Source organism: Helianthus annuus, chromosome 4, assembly GCF_002127325.2.
Source record: "Helianthus annuus cultivar XRQ/B chromosome 4, HanXRQr2.0-SUNRISE, whole genome shotgun sequence".
In the NCBI taxonomy this organism is placed as follows: Eukaryota; Viridiplantae; Streptophyta; class Magnoliopsida; order Asterales; family Asteraceae; genus Helianthus; species Helianthus annuus.
The window spans coordinates 74,042,713-74,066,210 of record NC_035436.2 but is presented as its reverse complement, the minus strand read 5'-3'; the positions used below and the strand labels follow the sequence as shown (position 1 = coordinate 74,066,210).

The window sequence follows — 23,498 nt, the reverse complement described above, 5'->3', positions numbered from 1 at the left end:
GGTAATGGCGTTACCGAAACAATCACCTGCCGGAGATAGGCGGAGCGTGATGGCATCCCGCTGGAGATGGTGGGAGTGAGCGAAAAAGTCCGCCGAGCTGGCGGGTAGAATGAAAATGGTCCTCTAGGGGTGGCGCGACAAATAAAGGTTGGTATACAAGGTAGATAGTCTGCTTTAAATAGATGGAATAATAGAAGGTGAGTGGCGCGAGGGTCTGTGATGCGTATGTGGATACAAGTTGGTATAAAGGTAGATGGCGCAAAGGCCGGTCGGCGTAAGGCGAGTGGCGCGAGGGCCGGTCAAAGCAGGGGCACGAAAGCAAGAGTGCTGATGCGCGAATGCTAGCCGCGTGAAGGAGAGTGTGCCGCTTCACCACAACACTAGGATAGGCGAGTTACGGATGGCACAACAAACCGAGTGACAAATGGAGTTGTACCCGTTATTTAAGATCTTCGCAAGTCACCCGCCGGATCACGTGGTGGCGGCATACCTTATCCGCCCCAGGTGGCGTTTTGCGCACTATGGTCAAAGGCTTTCGCCGGAGGTGGTATGGAAAAGAAAAAGCACCCGCCATACGTGGCGGGGTAATAAAAGACGTCCGCCGGAAGCGAAGCCGGCGAAAATACTTTGAGCCAGGAGTGAAGCCCAGGAACAAGTCGCATTTTGAGGTTTACATGGGATCTTCAACATACCCAATACATCCATAATATAATTAATATATATATATATATATATATATATTAACCCCTTTTTAATAGTTTCTCAAGATAAGTAAACTATTTAAAAAGAGGGGTTGTACCATAATTCACCCTTTTTATAAGGGTGGTTTTTGTAAGTTGGTGTGAAATGATAGCATATGTGTTTAATGGATGGGTAACGTATGGTATAGAGAAATAAAATCATAAGAGTTTAATATGCTTTGGCTTTAATGCAACATATAAATCTTATCCTGTACTACTTCACGCTGAAAACCCGAAATCGAATTTGTAAGAGCACATACCTTTTATTACAGGTTCAAAGATTGAGACAAAAGGAGGCATGCGCGTTGCCGGGATACTTATCTGGTGCGGCGTCCCGCGTCCGAAAGAAGTCCAACGTAACACCATGGCGGAGACAAGCTGGAGCGGGCTCGAATCCGGCGCAAGGCGTAGTGAATCATTTTGGGTTATGCACGATGACAGGAGTTGTATTTGCGCGATCACGTGAGAGAGTTGTCCACTAATGACGGCGGGGTGGCCGATATGCGCGACGGCGCGAACGGGTGTCTGCCCTTGACGGCGAGCATTTGATGTGCGCGACGACATGGAAGAGATATCCGCTGATGACGGCGGGTGGCCAATATGCGCAACGGCGTGAACGAGTTGTCTGCCATTGACGGCGGGTATCCGATATAGGCGGATGGCGGCTTTAGCAAACAATATGCAAGTAACAGTGGTGGCATGGCTAAATTTGCCCACCTAAGGAAATTCAATGGCCTAGGTGGCGATTGGGTAAAAAGATTCGTCGGCCTAACATGGCGATTGGGAATGGTGTTCGTCGGGTATGGCGTGAGCAACGACAGTGCCCGCCGCGTGAGTGAACAAAGACGCCCGCTGGATTGGCGGGTAGAATTAAGACTTCCGCTAAAGACTGTGTGTATGGACAAAAGGCTCCCGTCAAAGCTAACGGGTTGAATAAATGTGTTTGCCGAACACGGCATGATAAACAAAAGTATCGGCCATAAACGGAGGGATGATTAAGTTGTACTCCGAAGCGGCGTAGGTAGATAAAAGACGTCTGCCCGCTTGGAGTTAATTGCATGACTACGGCGGAAACATGCGTATCATCATGGAAAATAATATACTAACCAAAACAATGAAGTTAGCATGAAGTTTATAAGACAATAAATCCAATAAAATTTATGTTTGGGCCCCCCATGTAATATTCAATCCCAAACTTCAAAAGATTTTGGGATTATGTAAAAAATTTTGCTCACAGTTCTGTTAGATTTGTGATAAATTCTGAGTGGTTTTAATGAAAAGACTTCGTATAGCATATGTGGATTTTTGGATCTACAGGTCGTGCTTACCCAAAGGTAACTTTTTGAGTTCCACCGACACTGATCCAAAGTTTAAGATCAAGAATACCTTGTATGAAAAGCACAAGTCTGAAGATCGAGTGGAAAAACGAGATGAGATTGTTACCAGTCCCACGGATGGCGCCAATGAAGAAGCATGAACCTGAGCGGGTCAGAACTTCTACGATGATGAACGGCTACACCTCGTCTATTCTGATCCATCCTAGACCTGCAAACAAGGAGAGAAAAACGTGGGCAATGTAGAGACGGCCAGTAGAGGAAGAATCCTCTATTTCCAGCTACAAAAGTATTTGCCCCATATTGCATGCCCTAATAAGGAGGTGGAGACCTTCTTAAATAGGAGATATGGGAAAACCCTAACCTCAATGGGCCAGGCCCAGTTAGGGGTTGTCTCTACGAGCCCACAGCCTAGTGTAGTATAAACTACAACGCGCTGGGCTTCGCGGGTTAGTACGCAATAATAATATATAATTAATATAAAAGTGATAAATAGCAGGAAAGTCCGACCGTTCGGGTCGGGTCCAGTACCATACCTCGTCAATAAAATACATTGTTTGATAACATGTCGGTGATAAACACAAACAGCTTCTGGATTCCAGGGAAGTTGCTTTGGATGATGAGGATACTGGAGCTTCGGTTGGTAATTATAAGCAGTTTACGAGTTTTGAGGATATTTTTAATGAATATATACACATGTAATATTTATATGTTATTATGATTTAAAATATGGTTTCTTATATATGATTCTTCTTATAAATATAGTTTGCTGATGATGGGCTATTTGATTCAAAGATTGTGCGTCTGGTTGACGAGTCAGAAGTTAAAAATGCTGTAAATTTATAATTTTCTACGCATATATTTTATTGTATAATAAGTATAAGAAGGTTTTTTAAATTTTGTTGTAGCCTGAAGATCATTCTGTAAAAATAGCTGATGATGTTAAGGATCCTCAACTACAGTCTAAAGATTTTCCTGTTCGTGACATTTGTGCCTCTACAAGTGTTGTATCTAATGTAAGTGTTTATGAGTTTTATACTGTCTATTTTATTATTGTCTCAATATATTGATATTCTTCTGTATGATTGAGTCTTAAACTTCAAAGTTGAGTTGAGAAGATAGTTTATGTTGATAAAGAAAGTTATAAAATTTCAAGAATTTAGTGTTGTTATATGCTAAATTAGTTTACTTAGGTGGATAAGATGCACAAACTTCGTGGCAAGACAATTGTAGAGGATAGTTGTTGATAGACCGTGTAAAGTTCGAAAGGTTCATTTAGTATAATCCACTTCAGAATCAGTGTTACTCTTCACCAAACTACATGCTGAAGATAGACTTGTAAGCTTTTGCAGTCGTTGAATTGTTTCGTTATTTCAACAATTTCAGTTATATATCAATATTTTATAAAATACACTATTCAATTTTCTGTTTTTTAGCATCTGCCATCAGATGTATCTTCTGTGTTGGATCTGCATACTGATAATCCTAAGCCTATCAAGATCCAGAATCTCAAATGTGAAGTCAAGGAACTGTTTACAACATCTCAAAAAACCAATACTGGATTCAACTACGCTGTTGTTGGATGGTCTTCTATATGAGATCTTGCAATATTGCTTTTGGTGATGAACTTTCGTTAGAGTTTCACAAGTCTACTCAATTGTTGAAGTTAAAAAAAGTTGTGCATACCGTGACAAAGATTAAGTCCTCTTAGTTTCATGTCGTGATTGTATATTTGGTTCATCGGTGGTACTAATTTTGCTTCTTAGACATGTTCTATATGTAGTTATGTCTATAAACAGCTTTCATTGTCAATGGGTGGGTGCTACTTTTTTTGTGAATAGGACAATGGAAATACTCATATGTATTTTCTATATTAACTGATGATGCATATTTATAGTTGTCTTTTAGTTATAATAGATAACACGTTTTGACACAATATCTATACACATATCCATATGTTCTATCAATCTGTGTTATGCATGGTTTTCTAACATTTGATACTTACTATCTATCCATCTAGCAAGTTCTGTTGGACATAATGGATGACAGTTTTTAGGAAAGTCTGTTGGAAAGCAACAGAAGTTTTTAACAGTTAATAGACAACAGTGGTTTGCTATCAACATAATGGAATTGCTGTTGAATAAACCTATTGACCATTAGTGTATATCAATTTTATAAGTCTGCACTAATTATTTTTTTACTCTCTATCAATATGTGCTATGCATGGTTTCTAAGAAACGACCCGTGTTTGCACACGGGTCTTACCGCTAGTACTTTCTATAAAAGGAGAAAACCAAATAACATAAGAAAAGCTGAGGTGGCAGCCATTGAGGCTGCCCAACAAGGCTTTTCTTATGTCATTATTACATCATAAAGTTTAATTTAAAATACATTTAAAATTCAAACATCTGCCCTTGATTCAAAAGTCAAACATCTGCCCTCTATCCAATATTTAAACATCTGCTCTTCATTCATGATTCAAACATCTGCCCTTCATTCAAAATTCAAACATCTGGCAAGATTCAAAATTCAAAATTCTGGCTCCAAATTCAAAATTCAAACCATATAGATATATAGCATACCCTCTTCTTCAATCAATTAATCTCTCTCTCTCTCTATTCAATCAATTACTCTCTCTCGAAACAAAAATAGCGGAGCATTTAACATCCATATTCGGAACTGATATCATCACCCGTTGTTACAATCTGTAGCTTAAATCCCTCCACCTCCTTACCCTGGCTCCTAATCTTATCATCTCCTGCTTCATCTTCTTGCTCTGTTCGACATCTTCAATGTGCATGGCTAGATCGGTTGCATCTCAGGTAAGAACCGATTGTTGCACTTAACTTACTGATTATTGTACTTAATCTCTGTACATTTTAGGGTTTCATCGCCCTTTTAACATTGTTATTCTTTAAGAGTGTTTGAAATCTAGGTTGCTCAAAGTCTTTTCCTTTATGGGTAAGCTGAAGATTTACTCCATCTCGATAAATGTTCTCTTGATCTCATTTCATTCCAATCTAAAAAAGGCGCCATTGTCAGGTGAGTAAATCGACATCTTTCTAGAATGCCCACCAGTTGTTTGCTAAAATGTTTTATAGAATTTCACTATTGTTTCATAAAATTGTGATTTTGTATGTAACTAAATAGAGCATGCTTCTTACATTAGTTGACACTAGCTTCCCATCAGGCGTTAATTGGATGCCTCAAGCTATGAAGATGAAGGAACCTGAGATAATTGAACATGTTGGCCTTGATTATGTTGAGAACTTACATCCATGGGTAAGTTTTGGATTCAGCCACATGTCACAGTGTGTGTGCTGCAAATCTAAGCTTGAAAATTCCTACTTTTTTTATCATTTGGTGAGTTGCAGATCATGTGTTATATACAGCTTTGGTTGCATATTATAGATGGCAAAATGTGCGGGTCAAGTGTGTTGCGTAACATGTCAGAATATTTTTTAGAATTTCGTAGTCATTAGTAGTATGTGAAATATGAATCCAAATAGTTGACTATACTTTGCACTACTTTTAAACCTTTTGATTCTTTTACTTGGTTGACTCGTCGTCAGTAAGATGTGACCCAAATCAACATAAAGAGATGAACTTGCCCCCACCTAATAATATTGCAACGATTGAGGTCTTTAATTTTTTTTATATTTTATCAGGTGAAAGAGGCAATCACGTTCTTGGAAGCGGGTTTCCCAACTTCAGGAAGTCATCCAAAGTATGTTCAAAAGTAAAAACGCAATTTGTCTTTATAACATATATGTGCATATATATGATAATTAATTGCATATGATGATAGTAATATAAACTTTTGTAACCATTAATTTCTTATTTTAAGGTTTCAACATAGGCAATCAAGTTTTAAGGAGCTTCAATACATACGCGATGGCGATAACAATGGAGTTCCGTATTATGCAGGCACATCATATGGTAAACACCAATGGGTTAATCCTGTTTTAGCCAAGGTATATTTTTCCTTTAATTATAATTAATAAAAATATAGAATAAGGAAAGATAAGAAAAAAATTGATTTTTATGTCCTTCAGAAAACTAGCATCATGGCTAGCAATCCTATTTCAAGATACACAGATCCTAAAGTCTTGGCCTCAAGGACTTACTAGGTATGACATAATTACAGTTATACATAATTTTAATCTAATTGTATAATCGATCTTTAATTAATTATAGTTAATTTGTAACAGAGTGCGTCTTTTGCTGGGCCCCGTATTGAGGATGGGAAGAACTGTTCATGGTGGATGGTTGACCTTGGTCTTGACCACCAGGTTTAATCTATATTCTTAATCATTAATAATATGCAAGATTAGGTTTGTTGAGTTTACGTATCCGATCAACTTAGGTCAACCTTACGTTTATCTTCTTGATTTGAAACAACTCATGTGCAACTATTACACACTGAGACAAGATGGATCAAAGGCTTTCATGAGATACTGGAATTTTCAGGTACGTTCATACAAGTTTTTGTCTTTATTTCGAATCTAAACTCTTTGCACTCATGAAGATGAAGGAACCTGAGATCATTGAACATGTTGGCCTTGATTATGTTGAGAATTTACATCCATGGGTAAGTTTTGGATTCAGCCACATGTCACAGTGGATGTTATCTTAAATATTTTGGAATCTTTGGTTAAATACACATGAATGGTTGTTAATCTTTAGTCAAATGTTTTACACAAACTATAAATCAAAATTCAAGATTGATATTTTTACTGTTTTTTTATGAAAGATTCATTCTTTGAAATTTAGTTGCTAATTCTTGTAATAATTCTCCATAAATGTTAAATGTGCAGCATTTATTAATTTTATTTTTATTAATTAATTATTTTTCTGCAGCAATTGATGGTATAATGGCAGAATTGTAAATACCACAACCAAGGTTGATACGGAAGAAGATATATACACTAAAGATGGAATTGTTGATTACAAAAACAACCCTCCTAACAGGAACACTACAGATACTTAGAAGGCCTGCCCTTTTATTCTTGGTAAATTCTGAATTTTTGACTTTTAGAAAGTCAAACATGTTAATTCTCTTATCTCAATTTGATGCACATAGAGTAGTTTTTCATCTTTTAAATTAGTTATTATATCCTAACAGTTTTGTTACAATGGTTACTAATAATCAATTTTTTTTTGTGACGAGTTATTTAATGTCAATTTTGAAGTTAAAAAGCAACTCATTTGACTCTTAAAAGTCAAAAACTGAGTTATTCATTTTTTTAATAGGAAACGAGTGTTGTGAATGATTGGCATAACAGGTACCTGGAAGGCCTGCCCCTTTATTCTTGGTAAATTTTGAACTTTTGACTTTTAGAAAGTCAAACATGTTAATTATCATATCTCAATTTGATATACATAGAGTAGTCTTGTCATCTTTTAAATTAGTTATTATATCCTAACAGTTTTTCATGAAAAGGTCAAATATGAAGGAAATTGAAAGGCTTTATCATATATGAGTCAAGACATCATCTGCTGAATGTTGAGACCAGTTCTTAGTTAGGGATCACAAAGTAACGATGTGGTGAAGAGTAGAAATTAGTAACTTCAGTTCTTATTTAGGTATGTTTATTAGTTTGATATTTTTACGTCAAATTAAACGTGTGGATCCTGTTAGTCAACAGAGGTTAAACGAGGGTTAGTCAACAGAGGTTAAAAGGGTTAGTCAACAAAGGTTAAAATGTGGTTAGTCAACAGTGGTTAAAAGGGTTAGTCAATAAAGGTTAGAACGGATTAGTCAACAGAGGTTAAAAGAGGGTTAGTCAACAGAGGTTAAAAGGGTTAGTCAATAGAGGTTAAAAGGGGTTAGTCAATAGAGGTTAAAAGGGTTAGTCAACAGAGGTTAGAATGGATTAGTCAACAAAGGTTAAAATAGGGTTAGTCAAGAGGGGTTAAAAAAGGGTTAGTCAATAGAGGTTAAAAGGGTTAGTCAACAGAGGTTAGAACGGAATAGTCAACAGAGGTTAAATGAGGGTTAGTCAACAGAGGTTAAAAGGGTTAGCCGAAAAAGGTTAAAAGGGGGTTAGTTAACAGAGGTTAAAATGGTTAGTCAACACCGGATTAGTCAACAGAGGTTAAAAGAGGGTTAGTCAACAGAGGTAAGGGGGTTAGGCAACAAAGGTTAAAAAGGGGTTAGTCAACAGATGCTAAAATGGTTAGTCAACAGAGGTTAGTACGAATTAGTCAACAGAGGTTAAAAGAGGGTTAGTCAACAAAGGTTAAAAGGGTTAGTCAACAAAGGTTAAAAAGGGTTAGTCAACAGAGGTTAAAATGGTTAGTCAACAAAGGTTAGAACGGATTAGTCAACTAAATGAGTATGGTGACAGTGGTTCTCTACCTAATTTGGATCTGATAAGCATGTTTTGAGGATGAGGGTAGCGATTTTATGGCAAAGATTGGGGAAAGGTGAATGGGTGTGTCATCTGTGGCAATTCCATCTGTCTGGTTTAATCTAATGAGCACACAATGATTGAGGTATTTCAATGTCATTTTTTTTGTTTTTCACATTATATTTAGGTTTCCGTCTTATATATGCAATAGTGCTTGATCTATTAGTTGTTTGATTTATTAGTTGTTCGATTGATTTAGATATATACTATTTTACGTCTGATTGTTAGTGTTTTGTTTTAGATCTGTGATATCATTTGATCTGTTATTTTCTCTGACAAGGAATCGGTAACATAGTTTGATGATGTTGTTAGTGAGGAAGATGATGATATGGCAAAGAAATACAAAATATTCTGTCTTTTCCCTCATGTATTTCTAACTTTTTATTCAAATTTTGAAGTGTACTGTGGTTCAAACTTTTATACTATGAAGGGTTTAGATCCTTGAGATTTTGGTAAACATGATACAGAATCTCTAGAAAATGTCAAATAAATGGTATAAATTTCGAAAGAAGGTAAATATCATATTTTTGTTGGGATTTTATGAGGTTTTGAATCACTTGCCAGGTGACTAAAATACCACTCTTTGACTATATTTTATTTAAAAGCATCTTTACTTCTTTTTAATACCACTTACAAGCTAATTCAATGCATTATCCTCCTCGATGACCATAATTTTGAGATGTCCAAAATAATCTAATAACTATTTTCTTAATCAGTATGTTTTAGCCTACTTATTAAAATAAACTACTATCATACTAAACAATATTTTTATTGAGTTAGGATACAATTATTTGCATACGATCTATGAGATTAACGTTAAGAAACATATTTTACAAGAAAAATGAAAAAAAGCTCAAGTTACAGATATAACTATATAGGCTAGAATTATAATGGACATGAAAGGGTGCATAGGTGTGCTTTTTAATTGGCTGCTTTTACTTTATGTGATATTTTTTTCAAAGTGAACAAGTAACACCTAAGTCTTTGTATATTGTTATGGCGCTTTTCAGTTGGTGTTTCATGCCTTGGTTTAGACCCTATCGCTTATGTACACCTCTCGCTTTTTGAAACCAAGGTTGTTACTCAGTATTGTTAATTGGTTAGATCTTTTTATCTACGGTGATTGAAAGTGTACATGTGGAGGAGAATCACATTACTGGTCAAGTTGTTGAACGGAGAAAATCTCAAGTTGCCGAGCCGAGCCCAGTTTTAGGTGGCAGTGCTGAATTATCTAATTATTTCCGAACATATTGAGCATGGTGGCCTTCAGTTGCAAAAACCTTTGACTTTATGATTTTTTTCGTTGGCTTAAGTATCATATTACTTATAGGATTTGGAGTTTTAATTTTTAATTAAACTTATAAAATGTATAATCATTCATTATTTAATAAAATGTGTTATGCATGGTTTTCTAAAAACCACCCGTGTTTGCACACGGGTCTTACCGCTAGTGTATGATAATAAAACAATTTGGGAATTAAATTTGAGGTATCTTATAGAATATTCTTTTTTGTTTCTTTTTTAAAAAACAATTTATATTTTATTTATCAGTTGATATATTTTTTAAATAATTAATTCTATTTTCTTTATTAGATGGTATCTTTAACATTTCATATTCTATGTAACTACATTTATCCATTGGGAATAGCCCTGTCGCAACCTTCGTCCCCTAATTACCCGGGAACGGGTGGCCGCGACCAGTTTTAGTGGTATCGGTGTTTATCATTTTGGCAGCGGAATTTACATTAGGACCGTAGTTAGGAAATATTTTTATCAGAGTAAAATACCACACTTTATAATATTAAACATGTGGGAAATCCCAAGTTTTAAGTACACACGTTTTTATAGGGATAAACCCTATTTTATTTAATAAAAACATCTCTTTTATTTTAGGTAAGTTTATAGCCATTTTTTCAAGCCTTCAGTGCTGTCCAGCTGGCTTCTATTTGGATTTCACATTTTGTTACCAGAAACGCGTTTAAAAACATTTTTTCCGTGGGAAATACTGGTGAGTGAATCTCAGTTTAATCAAGTTAACTAAAACCATTGTACAGTATTGAGGGCGGTTGCGCAATTACATTTGTTTCCATCTACTTTAATGACCACCCACGGTACTGTCAACCCGACTTGTGGTTATGTTACTACTCACAATGTAGTAACAAATTTTGTATACAAAACCCCAACATACTGACGATATTGTAGAATACAAATACTCAATCTCTGTTTAATATAATATTAATTGTTTTGAGGTTTTGTAAAAATAGTTTGCAATAAGGTTTACAAAAAGGAGATCACTCACATTGCTGTCTTAGGGTTTTCCTTAAGGATTTCCTGGTGATTATCTATTAAATACACAAATGCACACGCGTTAGTATAATAACCCAATATTTACATTAGTAATACCCTCCCCGAGACGGCATTCCAACGACTACGTCAGGCAGAACCACGATAGCCGTTACGGAACCCTGGATCGATCGGGTAGCGTATCTAATACGTAACCGGGGTTATGATACTTACAACGGGACAGAACTTCGTTATTTAGGGGGGTATTATGCCCGAGAATAGTGCCTACACTATATAAATTCGAGAGAGAAAGTTGTTGTGAACAATTTCAACTAAACAGCCGATGCCTTCTATTTATAGTGCTGATCTCGGACTCCCTCGCGGCCCGCGTAAGCCGAAGGATAGTCCTTCGTGGCCCCCAACGTAGGGTTGTAGGGCCTAGCTATGACCAGTCAGCAGTCGTAGCCTCAACACATTGCCTGACACGTGGCAGCATCGGGTGCTGCCTGATCGCTTATCTGTCGCGCCCCGCGTAGCCTGAAGGCAAGGCCTTCACGGCCCGCGAGCGACCCCATTTCCTTGTTTTTATTTAATTTTTAATTATATAAGGTATTTAGGGCTCAGTTTTAGCATGTGGGGTGTATTTTAAGACATATAAGGACACTTTAAATATATTAGAGGTGTCGAAAAATGTTTTGGAGGGTTGTTATATCCTCCCCACCTTTTTTTAGAACTCATCCTCGAGGTCTACTGGAATAGGTGCGGGTATTTCCTTTGCATTTTCGATTCAAGCTCCCAAGTGTACTCCGATCCTCTCTTGGAATCCCATTTCACTTTGACCAGAACTAATCTCTTGTGTTTGAGATTCTTGACTTTTCTGTCTTCAATCTGTAGAGGCCTTTCCACAAACTTTAACTGCTCATTTACCTCTATGTCCTTAAGAGGTACTTCCAGTGATTCATCAGCTAAACATTTCTTGAGATTACATACATGAAATACATCATGTATTCCTGCCATTTCCTCTGGCAGTTCCGATTCTTCTAATAATCTTAAAAGGTCCAACATACCTGGGGCTTAGCTTTCCCCTTTTGATGAATCTTACCACTCCTTTCCAAGAAGAGACCTTTAATAAAACTTTGTCACCTACTTGAAATTCCAACAGTTTCCGCCTGTTATCAGCATAACTCTTTTGTCGATCACGTGCTGCTTTTAGTCTTTCCTTGACTTGAAAAATTTTGTCGGTTGTTTCTTGTACTATCTCGGGTCCAGATAGTTGCTTTTCTCAAATTTCTGCCCAACAGACTGGCGTTCGGCACTTTCTTCCATAAAGTGCTTCGAATGATGCAGCATGGATACTGGTATGATAGTTGTTATTGTAAGAAAATTCTATCAGGGGTAAGTGATCGTCCCAATTACTTCCGAAATCAATTATACAAGATCTAAGCATATCTTCGATTGTCTGAATTGTCCTTTTGCTTTGCACGTCCATTTGAGGATGATAAGCGGTGCTTAGATTCAACTTGGTTCCCATTGCCTTTTGGAAACTTGCCCAAAAATGAGAGGTAAAACAGCTATCTCTATCAGAAACAATTGATAAAGGAATTCCATGTAATGAAACTATTTCATTTACATACAACTTAGCTAACTGTTCCATACTGAAAGTTTCCTTCATTGGTAATAAATGAGCTGACTTAGTTAGCCTATCTACAATCACCCAGATTGTATCATTACATTTTCTGGTCTTGGGTAATTTGGTAACAAAATCCATTGTTATCAATTCCCATTTCCATACTGGCATCTCTAACTGTTGCAACAATCCTGAGGGTTTCTGATGTTCAGCTTTGATCTGTGAACAAGTTAAACATTTAGAAACATAAACGGCTATATCCTTTTTCATTCCTATACACCAAAAATTCTTTCCTAAGTCTTGATACATCTTATCACTTCCAAGATGCATCGTATACTTAGATTTATGGGCTTCTTCTAGTATGTAATGGTAAAGGTTTCCTAATTTAGGTATCCACATTCTTTTCTTATGGAATCTCCAAATTCCATCGGTTCCATGCTCTAATTCTTTAATCATTCCTTTTAACTTTTCAGTATCATCCTTGATTACCGATTCTTGTGCTTCTTTAATCTGTTCATTTAAATCTACCTGCAGGTTTAACTTAAGAGAACATACTCTTTTTGGCTTTTCATGATACTTTCGACTTAAAGCATCAGCTACCACATTTGCCTTTCCTGCATGATACTGGATATTACAATCATAATCACTAAGAATTTCCATCCAGCGTCTTTGTCTCATATTGAACTCCTTTTGCCCGAAGACATACCTTAAACTCTTATGATCGGTGAAAATGGTAAACTTACTACCGTAAAGGTAATGTCTCCAAATCTTAAGGGCAAAAATTATGGCTGCTAGTTCCAAATCATGGGTTGAATAATTTTCTTCATGATTCTTAAGTTGTCTAGAGGCATAGGCTATAACCTTTTGATGTTGCATCAACACACATCCATAACCTAACTTAGAAGCGTCACAATAGACTACAAAGTCTTCAGTTCCTTCTGGTAATGCTAGTATGGGTGCGTTGGTTAACCTTTGCTTAAGAATTCTAAAGGCTTCTTCTTGTTTTGGTCTCCATTCAAACTTAACAAATTTACATGTTAGCTTAGTTAAAGGAATGGCTATTCTAGAAAAATCTCGAATAAACCTTCTATAATAACCGGTCAATCCTAACAAACTTCTAACCTCGGTTGGTGATTCAGGGGTTTTCCATTTGGTAATTGCCTCAATCTTTGTGGGATCCACATGAATTCCTTCATGATTGACTAAATGTCCAAGAAACTGCACTTCTTCTAACCAAAATTCACATTTTGAAAACTTACCATAAAGCTTTTCCTTTCTCAATAAGCTTAGAAGTGCGTGCAAATGCTTGGCATGTTCCTCTTTACTTTTAGAGTAAATGAGAATATCATCTATAAAACCAATTATGAATTTATCCAAATATAGCTTACATATTCGGTTCATCATGTCCATTAGGGGGTGAGCAAATTAACCACCATAACCGACAACCAAACCATAACCGACATAACCGAACCACTAATAACCGATAACCAATATAACCAATGGTTATGGTTATGAAACTTTGTATAACCGCTCAATCGGTTATGGTTATGGTTATGAAGCTTTGGTTAACCGATATAACCGAAACCGAACCAAACTTGTAATGCTAACTTTATATAATGGATTTGTGTTTTACAAAACCATATAGAAGGTTTTTACTAAAATAAAAGTATGTTAGTAACAAAATGATCTTGATGTAGATGCCATTTATTTTAATAAAGAACTAAGGTGTGATGTCCATAATTTTTTGTTTGTTTGAGAATTACCTTATTAAAAAGAATCCCAAATTGGTAATTTAACCAAAAAGTTTAGTCTCCGTTATCTTATAAAATAGGGTCAAGCTAAGTTCAAATCGTGCATAACCCTATTTATTTCAAACCTTGCTTGGTTACTTAACCGAAATTAACCAAAACCGAACCATAACCGATTTCATAACCGATTAACCATAACCGAAGTTTAGTTATGGTTATGGTTACCAAAACTCCATAACCGAACTAGCGGTTATGGTTATGGTTAATAGTAAAAACCGAACCAAACCGACCCATGCACACCCCTAATGTCCATAAATGCGGCTGGGGCATTGGTTAAACCAAATGGCATGACAGTAAATTCATAATGGCCATACCTTGTTCTAAATGCGGTCTTAGGAATGTCCTCTTCCTATACCTTTAATTGATGATATCCTGATCGTAAATCAATTTTAGAGAAAAATCGAGCTCCTTGCAACTGATCGAACAGATCATCGATTCTCGGTAATGGATACTGATTTTTAATCGTGACCTTGTTCAATTCGCGGTAGTCAATGCACATACGCATTGATCCGTCTTTCTTTTTAACGAATAAGATCGGTGCTCCCCACGGTGATGAACTTGGTTGTATGAATCCTTTCTCCAACAGTTTGTCTAACTGTTTCTTTAACTCTTGCCTTTCTGCTGGAGCCAAACGGTAAGGTGCTTTGGCAATTGGCGCTGTTCCTGGTAGCAGATGGATTCTGAATTCAACTTCTCTGTCCGGTGGTAACCCTGGTAATTCTTCTGGAAACACATCTGGAAACTGGGATACTACTGGAATATCTTTCAGTTCTTTTCCTTTAGTGTTAGTGATTATAGAAATCAAATACACTAATGATCCATTTCTTATATAACTAGCTGTTTTCATCACAGAGATGAATTTTGTGGATCTAGATGGTTTATCTCCTTAATTGTGATCTTTTCACCCTTTGGTGAAATTACCTGGATTGTTTTTTGATCACGTAAAATACTGGCTTTATTGGCTATTAACCAATCCATTCCTAATACAACATCAAATCTTGCCAGATTCATTGGGTAAAGGTTTGCAATAAACTTTTGATTTAAAAAGTTTATTCTTGCTCCCTACAAGATTTCGGAAATCTTAATGGTTTCCCCATTTGCTGTCTCTACTAGACATTCTTGTGGGAGTTTAGTTAATGGTTGATTGAGAAGCTTGCAAAATGAAGTATTAATAAAACTTTGGTTTGCACCAGAGTCAAATAATACATTAGCAAAAACATCATTAACTAAAAACATACCGGCAATCACGTCCGGAATCATCTTTGCTTCTTCTGCGGTCAGCACAAATGCTCTAGCATTTTTAGTAGTCTTGTTATTCATGGCTGGAGCTAGTTTCGGACAGTTCGGCTTGATATGGCCCTTTTCTCCACAGTTGAAGCACATTCCATTATTAGGTTTCTTCCTACAATCTTCTTCCTTGTGTCATGGTATCTTGCAAAAATTGCAGTAGGTGGAGCATCTTCCTGAATGCTTTTTCTTGCAGGCCTTGTAATAAGGTGCAAAGGTAGAACCTACATCTTTCCCACGGTTGGAATTACCATAACGAAATTCTTGGGTAAGCCTTTGAGCTAGGTTTCTCCTCTGGTCCTCTTCTCGTGTACGTGCTAATTCATCAGTCAAGGTGTTTGCTAGTTCTACAGCTTCTTCTATAGTTTGAGGTCTAGCTGCTTTGACTACATGCCTAATCTCATCGATTAATCCCCAAATGTATAGTTTATTAATATATTATAATAGTTTATTATTATATTTACTTTTAATAACATATTTTTATGTTTTTTCCCTTTTTTAAAATCATATATTTCCTATACCATTTTTTTAATAGTTCTTTTTTTTCCTATTTAGAACATATATTAATTTATCGATTAATTTGATATTTCTTTAATAATTTCCGTTCATAAATTTTTTTCTAAAAACTTAAGCACGTAGTTGTGCTTAATTTTTTCCCCGACATTCTGTTATAAGTTTTGTTAAAAACGAAGTTGTACTCTAAATAAAATATTATTTTGTATCATAAAACGATACGACGATAAACTGAACCGTTCTAATGGTTTGGCTTTCTAAACAAAATGCTTTATTTTTCAAATCATGTTTGTTTTATATTATCATTTGCTCTGTTTCGTCGCAACACGCGACGTTAAAAGAAAACTAGTAATTAACTAATTTTCATTTACTTTAAAAGTAATATTTAGAGATACATAATAATAGAAAATAATATTATTTATATACAATATTATACTTAATGCATATATTTATGTATTTTATATTTTTAGTATTCAACCCGTGGTATTTTTAGTGTTACGTAATTAAAATATATAGGCCGGTTTTTATGATAGATTTAAGTTAGTTGTAGAATTATCATATGATAATAAGAATACATCAATTTTATAATGTTTTCCACAGATTACATAATCAAATCGCTTTCATGGCACATCATCTTTTAATGCATGGGTCTATAATCTAGTCAAGTTTATAAATAAAGATGTAAAGTTAAAATATAACAGCGCGTTTTTCATTTTTCTCTACACGAATAGTACTCGAAAAATGATTCAAATTAACATGATAAATGTTTATCATTATTTAAATTATACACCGATTTTTTTTTGTTTACGATTTAATATAGTAATAATAATAGTGAGGATGCCAATATTTCATATTTCCAATTAATGTCATGTGGCAACACCTCCTTCTTTCTCAAATAATTTTACTGTTAATGTTATTTATGTTATCTATAAGAAAATAATAAAAAAGTCGTCCGATGCTAATAAGTAATTTAACAGTCCTGTCGCAACGCACAAACCCTAAAAACTCGTTAGTATTAAAATATAAATATAATTAATTTTCATCCAATTTCTGAATAATTATAAACATACAATAATGCCTATATTAATTTATTTTCAATCATATGTTGTGTTATGATAAACAATGTTGTAAAAGAAGATCTAGGAGGCTGAGTACTCATCGAGTAATTGCTTAAAGGTAGGTTGTCGAGATAATTTTCTTCAACTTCACCTAATTAGCTTGAATCAGATCTAGTTGGTTACCTAATTCCCAACTCACCAAGAGTTTAAACCTCAAACCATTAGTCACCGGAATCCCTCCACCTCCGTAGCTTCACAGCCACCATGAGGGCAGACGACGGTCGTGGCCATGGCACACTCCTTTAATATATATAGATAAATAGTGCAGGAAAAAAAAGGGTGAATGACAAGAACAGTAGGAAGATGGACAATCGCGAAATGGAGGTGTGGAGTGACTAATATTGGCCAGTTTTGTTATTTGAAAATATATGCAATACAAATTATTTGAAAGAGTTAATTACTATTTTCGTTCATGTGGTTTGTCAAAAATCACTATTTCAGTCTATTAGTTTAAAAATTGCGATTTAGTCCCTGTGGTTTCACTTTCGTAACCATTTCAGTCTACCTCGTAACCATTTCAGTCCCTGTACTAATAGAATAAATGGATTGAAATTATTACGAAAGTGAAACCACAGGGACTGAAATGGTTACAAAAGTGAAACCACAGGGACTGAAATCGCAATTTTTAAACTAATGGACTGAAATAGTGATTTTTAATAAACCACAGGGACGAAAACAGTAATTAACTCAATTTGAAAATGAAAAAAAAAAAAGAGTTAAATGTCATTTAGTCCCTGTGGTTTGGGCCATTTTACCAGTTTAATCCAAAGGTTTGAACCGTTGTCATTTTAGTCCAAATAGTTTTAAGCGTTGCCAGTTTAGTCCACTGGGTTAACTCCGTCCATTTTTTATGTTAGCTAGAAGGGAATTCAATCATTTTATATGGTCGAATTGCCCTTCTTGTTAACATAATTACATTTAAAATGACCGAAATGCCCTTCTAGTTAACAAAATAAAGGGATGGAGTTAACACAGTGGACTAAAATGACAACGCTTGACACTATTTAGACTAAAATGGCAACGTTTCAAACCTTTGGACTAAATTGGGCAAATGGCCCAAACCACAGGAAGTAAAATGGCATTTAACTCTAAAAAAAATATATCCAAATTTTACGGTCCCCGAGTCTTGGGTGAAAACCATAAACCAAACCGTTCACTATAGTTTGAAATTTTTGAAACCGACTGACCAAAAATTTAGAAAAAAAAAAAAACAACCGCAAAATCAAACTGATGACTGGTCTGGGCACCCCTAAATCGTTTGTGACCAAACCGTGAGCACCCCTAAATCGTATGTGATTTCAAAACGCAAAAATCATTTTGAATTAGGTACTCTTAAGTTTATTGTTGAAAACTAATTATTTCACCCTATAATAATAAGATCCCAAAAAAAAAAAAGACAACGACTAGAACTACAACGAAATGATGAAACAACAACGATGACAACCACAACAGATTCTCTTGAATTTGATTGAGACAATCAAATTGAAAACACAATTGTTGGTTTTGAACTAGTTACTCTTAAAAGTGATTATTTCTAAACACATGCTAGTTAACTTTGTTAGTTCTTGTGCTATTAATTTGACTTTAAGATCAACACTAGATTATACTTATTGGTCTGCAGCTTTGTTAATCAATGTTATAATCTGGTGGCAATCGATGACACTAAATGAAAATAATCCGATTTTTGGTGGCCATATTTAACGCGTTTAATTAGCTTGACTTGTTTAACATGTATAATAAAACATGTCGACTCGCCCAATTGTTTATGACCCATTTGTTATAACCCACAAACCTGTTTGACATGTTTACAACGTATTTGTAACGCGTCAACCTGTTTACAACCACATATCCGTTTGACTCATTTAATATTATGGGTTAAACGTTTACTCATTTAGGTCCGTTTGTTAAACATTTGACTCATTTAACGGTTTATCTTCTATTGAGGGTTAGATTTTGAACAAACTTGAGTTGAAAATATTGACCCGTTTGTTAAATGTTACAACCAATCAACCCATTTAACATGTTTACAACCCACTTGTAACCCATCAACCTATTCCCACAAATATTTTTCACTCAACACACATTTGGGTCCGGTTTGTTAAACGTTTGACTCGTTTAAGGATTCCCTTCAACCTTGACAGTCTAATGTTGACTGCGAACTGCGAGTAAAACTCATTTCTACAAATGGTCGGGCGGATCATACGTTTGGTTTAAAAGATTAAAAAGATGACAGCTGTGGGATTTGAACCCACGCCCTTTCGAACCAGAGCCTAAATCTGGCGCCTTAGACCACTCGGCCAAACTGTCTTATTGATGTTATGTGCTTCTCCAAACAATGTTTTAAATACCGGTATGAACCGGCCGGTTATACCGGTTAAACCGGATATCGGACACGAGTTTGGTACGAAAAAAGCCGGTAAAACACGAATACGGTATGTCTTATGTACCGGCGGTAAACCCGGTTCTACCGGTTCAAACCGTTGAACCGATTTGCATTATCTTAAGATTTGATTTCTTAATTTTAATAAAATACGATATTAAGGTAATATTGATCTTCCATATCTTCGGTAATTAACCTAGTACCTTCTATTCCAATATTTTATCGTTGTTGAAACTGTTACTCACATCGTACAATACAATATTGTTTATAACTAATAAAAATATTCTTAAAATGCTTAATAGTTTACAATAAAAATAGTTGTTTTTCGATAAAACTATGAACAGTTACATATATCCTAGTTGAGATTAGATTGTTTTTTAGATGAATTTGTATTTTATGGAATTTATAGGGTTAACTAGTAACCCGGTTCAACCGCCCAATACAACCTGGTTCAACCGGTTAAACCATTTTAGAGTCCAACCCAGTTTGACTTAAAAACCGGTTTTTAAAACATTGTCTCCAAATGCTAATTAAATAACAAATGGAGCATGCATCTTCGAAAAGTAACCTAAAAGCATATAGTTATATTTTTTATATCTTAACTAAAATAACCAGCATGAATAGATTTTTTTTTACTATTTGTAAATTTTAATAAAACTTAAGAGAATAATTTTAGGTTAATAAATATTCTTTTGATAAGAAGTTTATAAAAAAAATATATCATTTAGAGTGAGCTTTAACTACAATGAACAATACTTAACTAATTATATAAAAACATTTTCTTTGGTTTATCTTCAATTAATCAAACTTTTTAACTTAACTTCTTTTATTTGATAAAGTCGAACCCAACAGTAGGGGTGCTAAATAGGTCGTGTTCGCGGGTTGACGGGTTCAACCCGACCCGAACCCAAAAATTTTACAAGAACCCGAACCCGAAAATCGTATCATACATATGAACCCGAACACAACCCATTCAACCCGAATTTTTTTATTTTTTTTTCTGAAATTAATATATTAAAATTAAAATTTACTTAAAAAACACAAATGTATATAAGACAATTATATTAAATTATAAAATCGTATGACAATTGCTCTTTTTAAGTTATAATTATCACATAAAATACACACTATTTAATTGATGACATAAAATAAGTTGTAAAAAATATAATATAATATAAATGTGTTAAACGGGTCAACCCACCAACCTGATCGGGTTGACCCGAACCCGACCCCTTAAACTAAACGGGTTCGCGGGTTCAACCTGAAACTGACCCGAACCCATTTAGACTAAACCCAAATCCGTGAATTTCGTATTATCTCCGTCTCGTATTTTCGGGTCGTGTCCGAAATTCACATTTGTACCCAACAGTTCTAAAATATTTAATCTCGGTCATACCAAATGAGAAAAGCTTTTGTGTATAGGTTTTGACAAGAGAGACTCTTTAATAATTTTTTATTTGATAAAGTCGAACCCAACAGTTCCAAAACATGTAATGTCGGTGATACCAAATGAGAAAAACAGTTCCAAAAACATTTTGACAAGAGAGAATTTATTATTATATTATTATTATCTTTTTAAAAAGACGTGTTCGTCAATAAAGCAGAACAACATGCTTTTTTGTTAAAGTATGTTGCTTATCACTGTAAATAAGTTGAAAACAATAAAAATTAGAGAATTCCAAGAAAAATTTATACCGCTGGTACTTTTGGTTTCTGTAAAGTTCCAATATCGGGTACTATAAGTTTTTTTTGTTACAAAATTAGTTATTAACGTTATAATTTGTCACAATGTTGAGTACTAAGTCCAAACCTTGTTAAATCTTACTAAAATGACAAAAATACTCTTTAATAACTAGAAGGTCTAAAATGCCATACCTATCCAGTTCAATACAAGAGAAAATTCAATTTACAAAATCTGTTTTATAAACATAAGAACTACAGGGACTTACTTTGCCAAATTGCAAAACTTTCAAAAAATAAAAAAAAAATATATGAAGCCCGCTTTTTGATCCTTCTCCGGCGATACTAAACCGGATTCTAGCAAATCCAGAATAATGTTACTATTCATAAGCATTCGTCAACAATATATATATATATATATATATATATATATATGGTAAGGTTCATTTGGGTAAGGTTCATTTGAGAACCACCCTTATTGCGAGAAACGCAAGAACCAATGTGAACACAAAATAAAATCTAAAAAAATCAAAAAGCACTCAAAAAATTTTTTTTTAAATATTTAAAAAAAAATCGCTATATTTAGTTAGCAAAAAAAAAAAAAAAAAAAAAAAACTTTTTTTTTTCGAGTAACAGTTATCCATGCACATGTGCATATGTATCATTACTTCGACAAATTCCGTAATACGTTATCAGTAATAGAAAATTGCACTTTAATTTACAATACCATCCGTAATACACTACTTTTTACATTACCAATGTTCAAAATGAACATGTGCATCATTATGTATAACCATGATATAACGTGTTTTGGTACAAAAAGTTTGTGATTTTGAATGGAGAAGTAGGTCCATATACATGTTTTTTGGTTAGTTATATCTAGTGGTTGATGGTTTGGTTATAGTTGTCAATTTATGATGTAATATGTTGATTGGATGGTATAAATGGTGTTGATATACATGTAATAAAGTGAAAATATTGGTAATGATATTGTATTATTGATGGTAGGAGATAATGGTATTGTATTATGGATGGTAGAAGGTAATGGTAGTGTATTATGGATGGTATGATAGATGAAAGGGAAAGTGTATTCAAAGTAGTGTACCAAAACACCTTATTTCATGTTGATACATATAGATGCACATGTGCATTTCTAAGATTGGTAATGTAAAAAGTAATGTATTTTTTTAACGGCAAATTTGGATCACTGACGGACCACTAGAGTATCATCGTGCCACCAGCGGAACCACCCGATCATATCCATCTCCACTAGGCATGATGCCTATACACCAATTCAGGAGGAAACCCAATAAATATGGGAAAAACCCCCTTATGAGAATAGAACCCAGGACCTATTGGTCCCAAAGCCTTATCCCACCCCCAAGATGCCACTAGGCTATAAAGTCATGGGCTAAAAAAAGTAGTGTATTACATATGGTAGTGTAAATGAAAGTGCAATTGTCTAATATTTGTAATGAATTACGTAATTTGTCAAATAAATGACAAAAATGCACATGTGCATGTTTGTGTATTATGGATGGAATGATAGATGAAAGAGAAAGTAGTGTACCAACACATCTTATTTCATATTGATACATATAGATGCACATGTGCATTTCTAATATTGTTAACGTAAAAAGTAGTGTATTACACGTGGTAGTGTAAATGAAAGTGCAATTGTCTAATATTTGTAATGAATTACGGACTTTCATTTATATATATAATAACCACTGTTCTCTCTTACGAACCCTAATATGGTATGACCAACATTCACGACGACATTCACCGGCGGCATTCACCGGCGGTACTCACCGGTGGTGTTCACCGGTGGCGTTCACGACATTCACCAGCGGCATTCACTAGTGGTGTTCACCGGCGACGTTCACAGCGGCATTCATGGTGCATTCACGTCTACATAATCGACATTAATATCACCCAACCACTACAACGAAAATTTCTCATCCGACGATAACCACATCGAATACTCCTCCTCCGACGATGAACCCATCAGCTCTAACGGTAAATCCATAAGCGAGATACTTAGTTGATACAGCTATTGCATCTTCTTCCATTTTTTGTTTCTGCAACTGTCATATAGCTTCTGTTTGAGAGGATAGGCTACCATCTTCTTCCATTTTGTGCCACTTTTTAATACTTACTCTGGCCATATTGTTCTTGCAGTCCAATTTGTATTCTTTTGTTAACAATTGAATTGATTACCTTGGTATCTATAACTCCATATACAGGCTAACCAATTGTTTCCTAACAAATTAAAATTTCAATATTCTTGCTTGATTTACCTTTAATTTTGATAG

At 35.0% G+C, this 23,498-nt stretch overlaps 1 non-coding gene and 1 pseudogene across 1 annotated transcript; one reads left to right on the top strand and one right to left on the bottom strand.

Moving 5' to 3' along the window:
- The first annotated feature begins 4,677 nt into the window (after positions 1–4,677).
- Positions 4,678–8,967, top strand: LOC110941679 (annotated as a pseudogene).
- Positions 8,968–19,350: 10,383 nt separating this feature from the next.
- TRNAL-UAG lies at positions 19,351–19,430 on the bottom strand. Its single transcript has one exon. It is a non-coding gene; the product is annotated as a tRNA-Leu (tRNA).
- Positions 19,431–23,498: the final 4,068 nt, after the last annotated feature.